This window comes from Tympanuchus pallidicinctus, unplaced genomic scaffold (assembly GCF_026119805.1).
Source record: "Tympanuchus pallidicinctus isolate F22 unplaced genomic scaffold, pur_lepc_1.0 scaffold3, whole genome shotgun sequence".
Taxonomy (NCBI): Eukaryota; Metazoa; Chordata; class Aves; order Galliformes; family Phasianidae; genus Tympanuchus; species Tympanuchus pallidicinctus.
The window spans coordinates 87,683,908-87,697,418 of NW_026294747.1; the positions used below are offsets into that span (position 1 = coordinate 87,683,908).

The 13,511-nt window shown below is 36.8% G+C and overlaps 1 protein-coding gene across 9 annotated transcripts in view; it reads left to right on the forward strand.

The window, feature by feature from the left end:
- Positions 1-13,511, forward strand: part of HDAC9 (histone deacetylase 9) — a 438,145-nt gene that overhangs the window by 177,034 nt on the left and 247,600 nt on the right. The window contains exon 1 of one of the 9 annotated variants that reach the window (XM_052696009.1): positions 4,533-4,601. The exons of the other annotated variants lie outside the window; for them this stretch is intronic. The gene's annotated coding sequence lies outside the window, so the exon portion shown is untranslated. Of the gene's footprint in view, positions 1-4,532; positions 4,602-13,511 lie in introns of those variants that run through there. 9 annotated transcript variants of the gene reach the window in all.

Sequence of the window (13,511 nt, forward strand, 5' to 3'; positions counted from 1 at the left end):
TCTGGTAGTTTAAATAAAGAAGAGCAACATTCAAGAAAAACCACAGATTCCTTCCTGCTGCCAAAACAACATGATAGCTGCCTGCAAAGGGGCAAGGATATTGTTTCAAATGTAGCAAATCCAACATCCTTTTTATCTCCTCTACTTCTACTAAAAAGAGGTACCTGGGGTAGAGTTCTGATCCCCTGAGGAGGTAGCAGGGGGCAGGATTGCTGCCTAGCCGTGCAGGGGACAGGCTTGTGGCTGGTGAGAACAAGGATATCCAGGATCTATTTTTAGGGGCTGGCACTGTCAAGCTCCATGTTCAGCGTGAACATGTCACATATGCACACAGCTCCTCCGAAATGGACCCTTCTCATTTTGTTACGTAAAAGCAGTGCCTGCTGTTTAATTAGCCTTCTAAATGCATTTCACAGACATAACAGGAAGCTTTGGCAAAATGACACATTTTTAGCAAACCATTCTTCATGGCTGCTTCACAAATGTATCTGCTAGAAAACCTTAATCCTGAAGCAGAGTTGTCATTCAAAAACATGGTAAAGCACATCCTCCCCTCAGGAAGTTTGCTGCGATCTCAGTGGCTGTAACTAGAAGCAAGTTTTCAGTAACAGTTTGATAAAAAGCAAGACAAATAAGAAAGTGGCAGTTTGTCAGCTAGGTGTTGGTGCAGCCTTTGAGTATAGATGAAGCTGGCCATTTCTAAAACAGTGAAATGTTAATAGATTAATGAACTCCATTTTTTCTTTTTCACCTTTCTCCTCTAAATAAGTGTTATATTTCTCTTTGTGAACATTCTGAATATGATCAGGATCTGCTTCAAAATGTTTTTGGTGTAAAAAACATGCAAAGGCTGCAGAAGCCTTTATGTGGTTGAGGTACGGTGCTAGTTTCTCTCTCCTGTTGCATAATAAACAGCTCCTGTAGTTTTGTCAGACTTGCAGTTCTGTACATTACTCTAAAGGTACTCTGGCATTTTATATAATCTGAGCATAGCCAACACATATGCTTTATTAGCTTTGTGTCTCCTGATTGCAAACTCCTTCCTGCTTCTGGAATGTACAAATATGACAAGAGCTCCAAGAATTCAAACCTTTTGTTGATGACTGTGCTCAAAATGCAGGATGCTCCATGCTAATGGTAACACATTCCTTCTGGTAATGAAACTGAGTATCATCAAAGAGAGACAGGAGAGAAAAAGGAATGAATTCTTTTAAAATGCCATGTTTTTGCAGTCAGAGATGATTGTTCTCTTTTGCGATCCCTGTGGTTGAAGGTATGTGTGCCACAACGAGGAATAACAGCTATTCAATTTCTGTGAAATCTGGAATGGAATAAAGAGAAAGCTTAATGTTAATGTAATAATTTCCTCTCATTGTTTTGTTCTTAATCCAAATTTTTCTGTCTTGGTGCCCAAGGCCAAAACCCTGTTGGCTTTGCAGAGTAACATTTTGAGGAGGAATAAGGAACACAGACTGCTAGTGCTTAGTCTCCTGTGGAGTCTTTCTGATGTTTATTCCTCCTACTCCTAACTGCAGTAAGATGTGGTAGGGATTGCCTTATACTTACCTGTTCACATCACCCCTCCTTTTGGAGAACATGAAGTCTTTATTCTTTTCATCCACTTGTTTGATCTGTAAATTGACATGATTACTGAAAAACACATGTTTTTCCCTACCTTTGTCGTGTTTTTGCTATGGATATGACTGAGACTGTTCAAATTTTTATATATTCTTATTTGGTTCTGGTTTTGAAGTTATAAAATGCATAAAAGAATTCCCTCGTGAGGATTGCACCAAGAAGTATGAAATAAAACCCCTGTTTTGTGGGATGATTTCATGTTGAGATGAATAGTGACAAAATTCGTAGTATTTTGATGCACGTAACAGCATAGGAAATAGCAAAAAGAAAATTATCAGCGTGTTTATATGAATATATATACTTTTACATGAAGGTATTTCTTAAAAGATATATCAGAATTCTCATCCAAAAAATCCTTGCACAGCAGTTGCTGAAATCTGTTGGGACTTGAATTCGAGAGAGCATTTTACCTTGGGAATCCAGTAGATGCTCATCAGCCCATGTTGTGCATGTGCTCAGCAGTGTTCCAGGCTCAGAAGACAGATCTACTCATTCCCATGCACGTCAAGAAGTTTCCATCCTTTTATTTGCTGTTACTGATTTTCCTGCAGGATCTAATTCAGAAGAATGAAGTTTTATTCTTTTATTTGAAGAATTGATACTACTATCAATTATCATTGAAGGATTTCTATTGGAAACAATAAGTCTTACCTGTGTTTCTTCAAGTTGTATGAAGGAAGGATTGGCATGAGGTAAAGTGGTTTGGTGGAAATATCAGAGAGTGTTATAAATGGAGGAATAGTGAGAGATTATACAGGCATTTCCTGTATTAAAATGCTTTATGAGGGAGGATGGAGAAAGAATGGAGATGCAAGGGAACCATGTAGGAGATAGAAATGAGGGAGACTGGAGCACATGCCCTGACAATGAAAGTAGTAGGAAAAATATGGCTGAAAGCAGTTAAGAAAGTAGTCACATTTGATAGAAATGAGAGAAGCTTCTGTCAAGAAAAGAGAAAAAAAAAACACTAGAAAGAAGACATGGAGAAATAGCATTGTCTTTAGAATCAGCAGAAGCTATTAAAAACAATATAGGAGTGCTTTACTCTACACAGTCACATAATAAACCAGTATTCAGGGATTTTCCAAACCATCCTAAAGACTGTTTTTCTGTTTTTTTGTTTTGTTTTGTTTGTTTGTTTGTTTTCTGAGAATGAATAAATTGTTTGGGAGAGGGAGAGTTGTGGGACACAGTCTGTTTATGCACATGCTACAGATTCTGTTCCATCCCACCATCTCTAACTCCCATCCCCCAAGCACAGCTCAGCCTTCCTACAGAACCTGCAGAGCAATCTCATCTGTGCTTTGCAATGAATTACCATTGCCCTGACATTTGCACCATCCTTGGCTTTGCCTTTTCTGGTTGCCCTGATTGGCAGCTTTCTCAGCTCTGTGCATATTTTCTGGTGTTTTTGTTGTTGTTTTTTTTTACCACTCATTCCAATGAATATATGGATAATGGGGCAGCTGAAGAATTTACTCAGGAAAGAAGAGAAATTATAGATGGCAACATCAAAGGACTGAAAACAAAGAAATAAACAAGGAATGCTAATGTGGATGAATTAAGTAATAATGATGCGAGTACGAGTAAGGATATAAATACTGACACAGCTATTTTGTTCAGAAAATGAATGGCCAGAAATGGAAATATTTTTAAAAAAATGCCCTTAGGCTAGAGTTCTGAAACTTCATGTAAGAGAGAATGCATCTCTCCTGTCACTGATAATATATAAATTTAAATCAGATGCATATATAGATTTATCACTGATCCTATTCTGTTTTCCAACTCTAGGATCATTTTAGACTTACGGGTATATTAAAATTTGACAAAAATTTTAGGATGTGTTGAGTTTCATGGATTAGTTGGGGTGAGCTTGAATGCATGTCTAAGGCCAAGTGCTGTTCCTCACTCTGTGCACTTTGCATCACAAAAGGTGGACTTATATCTCACAGAATCTTGCAAGCTGCTAAGGGCTGAAGACACCAAGTACTTCAGTAGCTGATTCTTAAGACTCATGTGTGTTGTTGCCTCTATGAAGTACGTTGCTGTATTGCTGTGAATTATCCTTGATGTTGGAGGGCCATGGAGGGAGGGAGGAAGCAGAACTTCAGCCATATTTCCATGAGAAACTTCTCTCAGCATTTAAAGGACAAGGACTAATGTTTCACGCCTAATTAACACCTTATAAAACTCCGGTTTAACTACATAGCACTTTACCATTGAGTAGAATGTACGTTAATACTGTTCCTGTGAAGCAGCCCGCACTTCTCATCCGCTGGGCAAATTTCGTGTGTTAGAATGAAAAGAAAAAATCTGACAAGTGTGCATCGCTCATAATCAAGAAGAAAATATCTGTGCTGGCTATAGCAACCTGCAGCAAAATGAGATGTTATGGAAGCTGTAGCAAATCTGCACCCCAAATCACATCAGTGCCGGTTCAGTACCATGTAAAGTTTGCTCCAGCAAAGCTTACATGGCTCTTGGATGCAATTTCTTCTTCATTCTTTCTCTAATCCTCCCTCTGTGGAGAAAATGTTTTGCCAGACATTCTCCCACTGATAACCCCTATTCTCTTTTATTTTTGTAACCTAAGTATGCTCCTATATGCACTTATCCTTCCAAGACAACCTGGAAATCAGTAGAATTCAAGCTATGGGAGGAAAAATTTCTTTCCTGTGAAGCTACTCCCTTGTTGCTACTTACAGAAGCATTTGATACTGGGATCTATGTAAGCCAAAACCATACAGTATCTCTAAATGATGCTGGCATGCTAGCAAGCACAGGTCAAAAGGACCTTAGAGGTGTTGCAGTTTTTGCTGTTCATTTCTTACTGAATATAATTTTGAGTTTGAAGCACAGTTTGATTCTCATGCCTGTTGCTGTACTGTTTGTAGCCCAACTGCACTGCATCTTTTGGATCAGAACTCTTCTAAATGATTCTAATCTTCACAATCACACCTAAGGTAAGCAATCTGAAAGCAGATTTCATTGCTGCTGCTGTGAAGGTCTGTGATCCTGAACTGGGGACAGCCACAGATTGTCTGTCATAAGCAGACAACAGAGTGTAAACCCAGAAACATCAGGGATTAATAACATGCAGGTAGGAAATATTGTCTTGCATCCAGCTGTCAGAACTTAGTATTCCAACTGATTGTCTAAAATATCAGTAGAGAAAAGAAAACTCAGCTTTCTTGTTAGATAACATTTTCAGATGTTTGAACTTTGTGATTGTAAATGCAATTATAAAATCATTCCAGAAGACAGTAGTTAGTTTTTGGAAAAGAGAAAGGCTGCATAGATTAATCTTACTTTTCTTCACTGAATCTACTTTATTATTATCTAACCCTTACTTCCACTCCCCAGAAGGCCCATAGTTATGCAAATATGCTCGTTTATAATGTGGTTTTCCTCTTTTAGTACAGATGGATGGATGCTGAAGTAGATATAAATAGTGGTGTTCAATGCAAAAAAAAAAAAAGAAAAAAAAAAGAAAAAAACCCATAGAAGTGCAAATCAGACTTTCTTCTTATGGAAGTCCTTCCAAACTCTTAATCATTTTAAATCCAATTAGCCTTTTCCTGTTTCTGACTTGGCTCTTTTTGAGATAGGATAACTAAACTGTAAATTCTTGATGACAAAGCCTCATTGAGAAATATGGAAACTTTTATCCTAGATTCTGTACCTCCCGTTTTCAGTTTTGAATCTTGATTTATATTGACTTCATGTTTCTGCCAAGCTGTCTACAGTGACAGCCATCTATCGTGGATGTTATATTAAGGTTAATAAAGTAGTTCTAAGGTATATTCCGCTCGTGCCTCCCAGCAGAAATTACTGCGCACATCTGAAAGAATGAACGAACCCTTCTATTTTGGTTCCCAATCACAATGGTTTATAAGGACCTCTGGCATTCCTCAAAACCTTCCATGAAATATCCTAAAGAGATTTGTGCCATCTGCAGTTTTAACCCCATCAATCTTTTTTCCATTATTCTTCTTTCCAGACCTCTATTAAAAGGGCAATTACTGTTGCCTCAGTGCACTATCAACCTTCTCCTAATTCAAAAAAGAGTATTTATTTCCCTTCTGCTTTTTATCTTTGAAACTGTTCCTGATCATTGAGAGAATTCTTGTAACTTCATGCAAAGCCTAGAGAAGCTAACAGCACAAACTCCTGTGGCACACCTTATGAAGGACATTTGAAAGCCCATTTGAGTCTGTGGAACATATCCTTAACTGGTTCCAAGTGTCGCAGCCCCACTGAAGATTGGGCCATTATTTTGATCCCCATTTTGTTAACCCTTTGAAAGAATTTGTTACCCTTTCAAGTCTCAAAATGCATGCAATTAAAATTCACAGCTCATAACTGCATCCTACACAGTCTGCATCAGACTTGATTTATTCCCTGAATGTCTGTGAGATTAAAATTTAAACAAAAATTGGCTCTGTTGTTGCTATTAAAAGAGGATATAGTCTCTGAGAGAACATACAGGGAAAGAATATCCCTTTCTCTTTCTTCTTTTGAAACCATATACATTGCTGTCTTTTGGCTAAAATAATTTTTGCTCTGTTTTGTGAAATTAATCAGTAAGCTCAGACAAAGCATATGAAATTGTAAATTCAATGCAACTTGGTTTAAAAATAAAGAGATGAAAGCAATTAGAATAGTTTATGCATTTCAACCTGGGCTAATGCGTTCACAATTATAGTGATGTAAGATCATATTTAAAAGGAACAAAAGATTTTGGCTTCACCACTCATTTGCAATACAGTGTGCAGTTGCAGTCCAAAGAATTTGAAATGGAGAGAAAATATAAAGATTACAATTCTGGTACAAATAGTAGAGGATAAAACATATGAGGAGGGATTAAGGGAGCTATATTTATAGTCTATAGCAGGGAGAGCTCGAGGGACATGGGCACAAGCTATAAATAACTTCAAGGTAACAGTATAAATGAAGGAAGGGAATTATTTGTTCTCAAAAGATGGTAAAACATGGAATAACAGCCTGAAGCAAAGAAAAGGAAGTTTAAGTTATGTGTTACAATATTTTCTAGCTGTAAGAGCTGTTGCTAGCAGAGATGTAAATAACTAAGTTAGGAGGAGGCTGAGGCGTACCCAAAGGACCAACTGCAGCTATTTGGCTACAGATCAAAATTACTTGTAGATGGAGTTGTGATGTAGATAACAAAATTCACAGTATTATACTCAGTGGTGCAGACATCTTTTTTTAACCTGTTGTATTTTCTAATGTCCTCACCTCAGGGTTCTTCAAACAAGTGATGCATTTATGTTTGTGTGCATGTAGCAGAGAGATAAATCAACTGAATAAAGGTGAAAAATTGTACAGAGATGTTTGTACCTTTACAAGTGACGCAGCACTTTGAGGACATGAATGACTTTTCAAGTACTAGTGCTTTTCACTCACTGTGACAGCAATGTGATAAAATGTTGCTTTATGACAATGCAAATGTTGCAGCATGGAAACATTCTGGCAACTGTATTGTTTTCATTTGCCCAGCATGTAATTTATTAGGCAGTGATATTTTGGAGAGACTTTCTTCTGACTTTAGGTTTTATAAGCAACATCTGTAGTAAATATTGTTCCAGTTAATATTGACCAGATCATGTTAAACTGGCTTGTGTGGCTTTGTGGAGTGCATGTGTATTTAAACAGGGAAAAGAACATAATTAATGCTCATTTCTGCCCAAAATTTCACGCTCATTACTTTGTTCACTCCAGCCTCATCACAACTCTTCACTCAGAGGCTTCTGGACACACCTGAGCCTGAGATTTCTAATCAGAAGTGGATTCAATCCATTCTATAAATAGCTCAGAATATGAGCCTTTAATCTCTCAGCTATTTGCATCATGTTTGGTTAGTATTTGGTTCTTTTCTGTATCCATTTTTTCGATATCACTTAGCTTGACATTTTTTCAGCTTTTAAAAATCTCTCTTAATAAAATAATAAAAAATATTGTATCACGTGGGTAATACAGAAAAATGAAAATGCAGTAGTGCAGTAGTGGAGGGCAGCGGTGGTAGAAATTTGATTTTACACTTGCCACCTCTTTTTTCATCCCTTCTTGGGTGCACTCTCAAAGCCATGTTTCCTCTTCCATCAGATGGCAACTCTGGAAGAATATATCTTTCTCAGTTCCTTTTGGAACAAGGAGTGCCCCCAAGGCAGGCAGTTTGGTGATGTGCTGTTGATATAAACTGTCTAGCCCTCTTGCGTTTGAGGTAAGGTCTTAGAAGCGTGCTGTTGCAGTTTTGGAAATCAGCAGTAGCTGCGTATCATCCCTGGCTACCTCTTGGAGTAACTTGCCTCATTTCACTCCACTGATTTAAAATCTTAATTCTTTATATCAAAATATTGACTATTTACTGAGTATTGCTAATTTCACTCAGAAGAAACACGTGCAGTTTGGGAAAGCTCCAGCCTTTTGGAGATTTGACTACTAGGAAATCTGAGTTCAAGTTTAATTTCTGTAAATTTTATGTTTGCAGCTGAATGCTTGTGTCCCATATAAAGCATAGTATTTCTTATTTTCTGTTTCTTCACCTAACTTGCTACAACCTTTTCTTCTGCTTTCTCATGTCTCTTCTTGGGATGACCCATCTACGATATACCAAAGCTTACTAACTCCTGTTCATTGACTTCTTAGCTTTGGCAGAAAAAGCTGAGGATGTCAAACAACCTAGTGGCTACACTGTGGTCTCTGTACACACAAATGGACTCTGTGGAAATTTTCATAATCTGGTTTGGGATTCTTTGGCCTGGAGGATATCATATATGTGTAAAATGTAAATATGTTAGGTATAAGACCCCTATGCATTAAAAGAAAACAGAAAACCTTGTGGCATGCTGGAAATTCGAATCTAATTTAAAACATTAATTGTTAATTTCCCAAGAATAATAAGCTGGTATTTGCATGCTTACTGTGACTTTTTAGATCAAAGAATAAAAACAAAATCCTGCGCTCATGAAGTTTTCAATAAGTGAAAATGGAGTAAGATGAGATGTCGAGGTATTTGGCATGGATAGTGGCACATTTCAGTGCTTAATGGCTGTTATTTTCTGAAAGAGCTGTCCATAAATATTTTCATGTATTTTTCTGCCAAGAGGCATCTGTCTTCCCCTGTAAAAGTCCTTATCACTTTGCTTATTCATTTCACCTTCCTGACTGACAGTATCCTTGTTTCACATCGACTTTTCCCAAAGTTAAAGAAGTGCAAGTCAACTTTTTCTTAATTTTCATTTCTATTGGCGTTTTTCCTTGTTCTTTTTCTATTCATGCAAAGCTATGGATTTCATAATAACATCTTTGGGAAACTAGGACTCTGTCTTGGTGCTATGAAACCAGTCCTCATGAGAGGGCTATCAGTAGCCCAAGGAAGCTGCAAAAGCTTTAGAAAACTATGTAGAATCTGGGGACCAATTCCAACATGCTTCATTTCATGACTTTATATCTAAAGAATGAAAGATGTTGATCAGTTATTCACAGTGATATGAATAGATATACAACTGGTCCAAAATCTTACAAATAACTGCTTTTCCAGAATTAGTGATCTTAAGTTATGTCTATTGGCTGCTGGTCAAGTCTGGGATTAAATTGCCATCTTCTTTAAGATGGCTGCATTTATACAAAGAAAAATATATGGGAGAAGGTTACTCTCTGATTTGAAATTTAATTTGCTTGAACATAGAGTAAAAGTAAATATGCCTCTGTGAAGGTTTATGTACTTTCACTGACTTTAAAGAAAAGTATAAAATTTAGTATTATTCTTACTTGTTCTAGAAAGAAGAAAATTGTATGAAAATGTTTTTCAGTCTCTCAGGAAATATTTCTTTGGTAGAACTGAGGCCTGCTTCAGGGCTGCCATGCCTGATTGAGCCTGAAGCCTGTGAAAAATTCCATATTCTTACACATCTTTTGGCACTTATGTCTATACTGCAGCTCTTACTGCTTGAGAAGTAAAGAAATTATATAGGCTCTTAGGCTATGCTGAGCTCCATGCTGCTGAAGTTACTTTGCCACAGGTAAGCTGAGAAGTAAATAAAAGCTGTTGTCCCTGTTTTATTACTATGCAGTTATCATGCTATTGGGAAGAGCCCAAGGCTCATTGTGGCTTAAGGGGCCACAATTTTTTTTTTAGCATTCTTAGTCTGTAAGTAAATTCTTAATGAGTAAGGTTATAAATAAAGTAGTTCTGCCTGGTTAGTACTGCATGTTTAGAGACCCATAAATTCTTCATCAGTCTGAAGTGTTATGTACTGTATGTGAACCTCACTCCATAATTCTGTTGTATAGAACACCTTTTGTTGACTGATTCTGAAAATGTCAAGTCAAGAAAAGTTCATCTAAAGGTGAAATGTATGGACTATATGAACAATTTGTAGTAGTTGCATGCTAAGAATAGTTACAATAGTAAAATTATGAGTCCTATACTTTCTGGTTTCATAGAAAAAGGCATCAGATCTTTGCTTGAACAGAAAATAGTAGTCCTAAATGATGAAATTTTCTTCCTTAAAAGAGGCTTTATCTCTGCTGCAACTCATAACGGAAAAGCTTTTATTAAAAGATCTGATTTACATCTTGTTTTAGATACTGCACTAAAATATACTGATTCTGTAGAAATCTATTTATACCTTGTGAGAGTAAGAACATTTAAAATTCATAATAAAGTAATATTGGTCAATTCGTAATAAATATTAATAAATAAATATGGAATTTTCTGGGTGTCATTGCTGACTTGGTTGGATGTTCATTGTCCCCTTAAACTGATTTTAGTCTTTGAAAAGTTTGTAAAAATTGTATCCCTTTAACCAGGAACATATTTTGAGGAAGTACATCTGGTAGGGAAAGAAATAAGTTTCTACTTTCATGGTTACAAAGAACTTGTAGGTGAATTTATTTGATTATTTAGAAAACAGCAGGACTCAGTTTTATATGGTGCCTTAAATTGGGTGGACGAGCTGTCAGTCACCTGGAATTGTTGCCCAAGCTTTTCAACAACCATGGGAAAATGTGAGTTAGGACAGCAAGGAGAACAACATTACCAGATGCCACGAGTTACATCTGTTAAGTTGTATTTTTAGCCATCTATTAATAGCAAATAACTGATCAGTCTTCTTTCATCATCAATAACTTTTATTCTTATAGCTGACGTATCAGTGTGTTGTTTTGCTTTGTGAATGAAAGCTAGTCATTTGTACTGGATTAGAATAGAATGGCATTGTAGATATGGTCAAAAATGATGAGATTGACTTGTAAACAATCTGAGATTTTCATACTAATGTGACGTGCTACTGACATTTATGATTTAGAATGACAGTAAATATTTATGAGACTTTTAAAGGTGTCATTCAGCTGCCTGCTAAAATATGGCTTTCCCTCACTCTCATTATTGTTGGGCAAAACATTTCAACCATTCTTGAGAAAAGGACTGAACAGAAATAAACTGTTCTGCCCTTGAAAAGTTCCATCAGTCTTCCGTATTCTACAATGAGAAATTCTGTTGCTTTCTGTGCCTTAAATCAGGAACTTGGCATATGATATTTGTAGCTGAAAGGCAACTTTGTGCAAATCTTTTTTGTTGGCCAAATTTAAACTGCAGATCAAGTTTTACTGTTGTATTCCTGATAAAATGTTCGAGTGTTCTGTCTCCAGTTAGCATGTTGTGTTCTTATCCTTTTTACTGATCTTTTTTGCTTACTCATCACTGGGCAGCTAAAAGCAGCCCACATCCAAGTGTGGCAGGAGTCTGGTCTATCCTGAACCCATTCTTTCTCCAACTGTAGATGTGGTAGGGAGTAGATTTTGATGAAACAGCAGTTGGAAACCAGAAGCATCAGATAGGCAGGAGAAAAACAAATTGTGAGTGGGGAGGAAATAACTGGTCAGCCAAGGAGCCAGGGCAAAGTGGGAACAGTGAGACTGACTGAGAAGTGGGAGCAGGAACATTTAGGAAGGAGATAACAAACAGTGAGTAGAGAACCTGAGAAGAGATAATAGGGCAGGAGGCCAATACGAATAGGGAGTGCATCACATTTTCTTCATACTGGGCCTCTGCTTTATCTAATGAATGAATGAAAGATAAATTCTCTAAATTCATTGTTCTGTGCCTGCCCAACTGCAGTGATTATAAAATTCACTCCATTTGTATCCTACTCAGCATGCAGTATTATTGATTTCTTCAGGAGGTCACATTATGCAACTTTCTTTAAACATTAATATATTCACATGATTACTTTTGTGAAGTGTGTGAGCTCTGTGCTATGGATGGGAACTAGAGCATGCAGCATAAAAAATACCAAATGTCTATGAATTGCCTCTTTAAGCAGATAAGGGCTTGAGGTTTCAGCCCTTACTTTATATGCTATTATTTAAGGCAGAACATGGGGACTTAAAATTGTGTGGCGAGTAAAATTCTATTGCTACAGTCAATTAACATAAAAAATGTTGAAATAATCTTCAAAAAGTCAAACTTTTATGTGAGGCAAAAGATGATTTATCTAAATCCAGGGTGAAGTGAGATTCACTACAGGAATAATTAGCTGAACCTTCCGCTCTGCTTCATGAATATGTTAGATATGGTTTCTGGGAGTTGTAACATTTTCTTCCAGCATATCATTTCTTTGAATTTTACTGAAGCCTGATTAGGTAAGACTTGCTAACAATAAGTAGCTGATACAAACCAAGTACATAGGATAATATTTCTAAGAAATTCCATGTATTCTTTTTGGACTGTCTTTAGTGGCTCTTCTTTGTTTCCAGCTGCTTTTCTACAACTTGTGAGCCATTGTTTTATTGGTTCACCATTTTATTTTATTGGTTCTTAACAATTTCAGAAAAAATCTAGGAACAAATATTATCCTTCTTTATTAATCAACATGTTTTCTATTGTTTTGCATAAGTTTTGCATAAAAACTATAAAGGCTATAAAGATTGCAAAATTGGGAACTAGGGGTATGGTAAAATAAAGCTGCTTGTGCAGGAGGTTATAAGTCAAATAGTTATTCTAGAGAGCACTTAGAGATTGTAAAAAGGAGATAAATCATTTATTATAGTTTGCCATTTGGGAAACACTTGGCATTTTCATTAAAATGCCTTTGAGTGTACATAATGCCCACAGACTTATTTCAAATCTGGTACCTAAAGGTAACAGAAACTTGTCCTTTCCAGTGTTTTGGGCAGTGACCATGGAACTACAGAACTTCAGTATCCTTGTGGCACTTCTCAGTGCCTTACTAAGTTAGTACAGCTCTGGAAAGCAGCAGATTAAGTGTTAAATCTCACCAGCTGATTCCAATAACCTGACGGAGCTGTAAGGAACAAGGTAATTCTGATATGGAATGAGGAACGGAGGAAATGAGGAAAAGGAAGATGAAATGTTCTTCTGGGAACCTGTTGGTGAAAACTCCAAACATTAATGCGGAAATTATTTACTGTCAGCTTCTCACCAAGTAATCAGCATGGTTTCAGATGCAAACCTGATTGTGTTCTAAATCATACCAGGTTCATATGGTTAACAGCCAGGAAAACTGAACAACAGTGGCTCGCTATTGGTATCATCACTGCAGTATTGACGGGAAGAATTTCTATTTATTTATTTATTTATATTTTTTTAATTGTTTAGCAATTGTTACCATTTTAAACAGAGAGTATCGATACTGTTTGTACATCTTATTTGGAATCACTGGCTAATGAAAGCTGAAGCCTCTTGCTGTTTTCTTCTTACACAGTGTTCTTTTCCAGTGAAGGAGGCTAGAGGAGCTCAGAAGGCCTTGATGCTCCTCTGAAATATGCCAAACTGACATCTTACTGCTTATCTTTCCCTGAGCTGTGTGGTGAAGTTGGGCTTTAGAGCA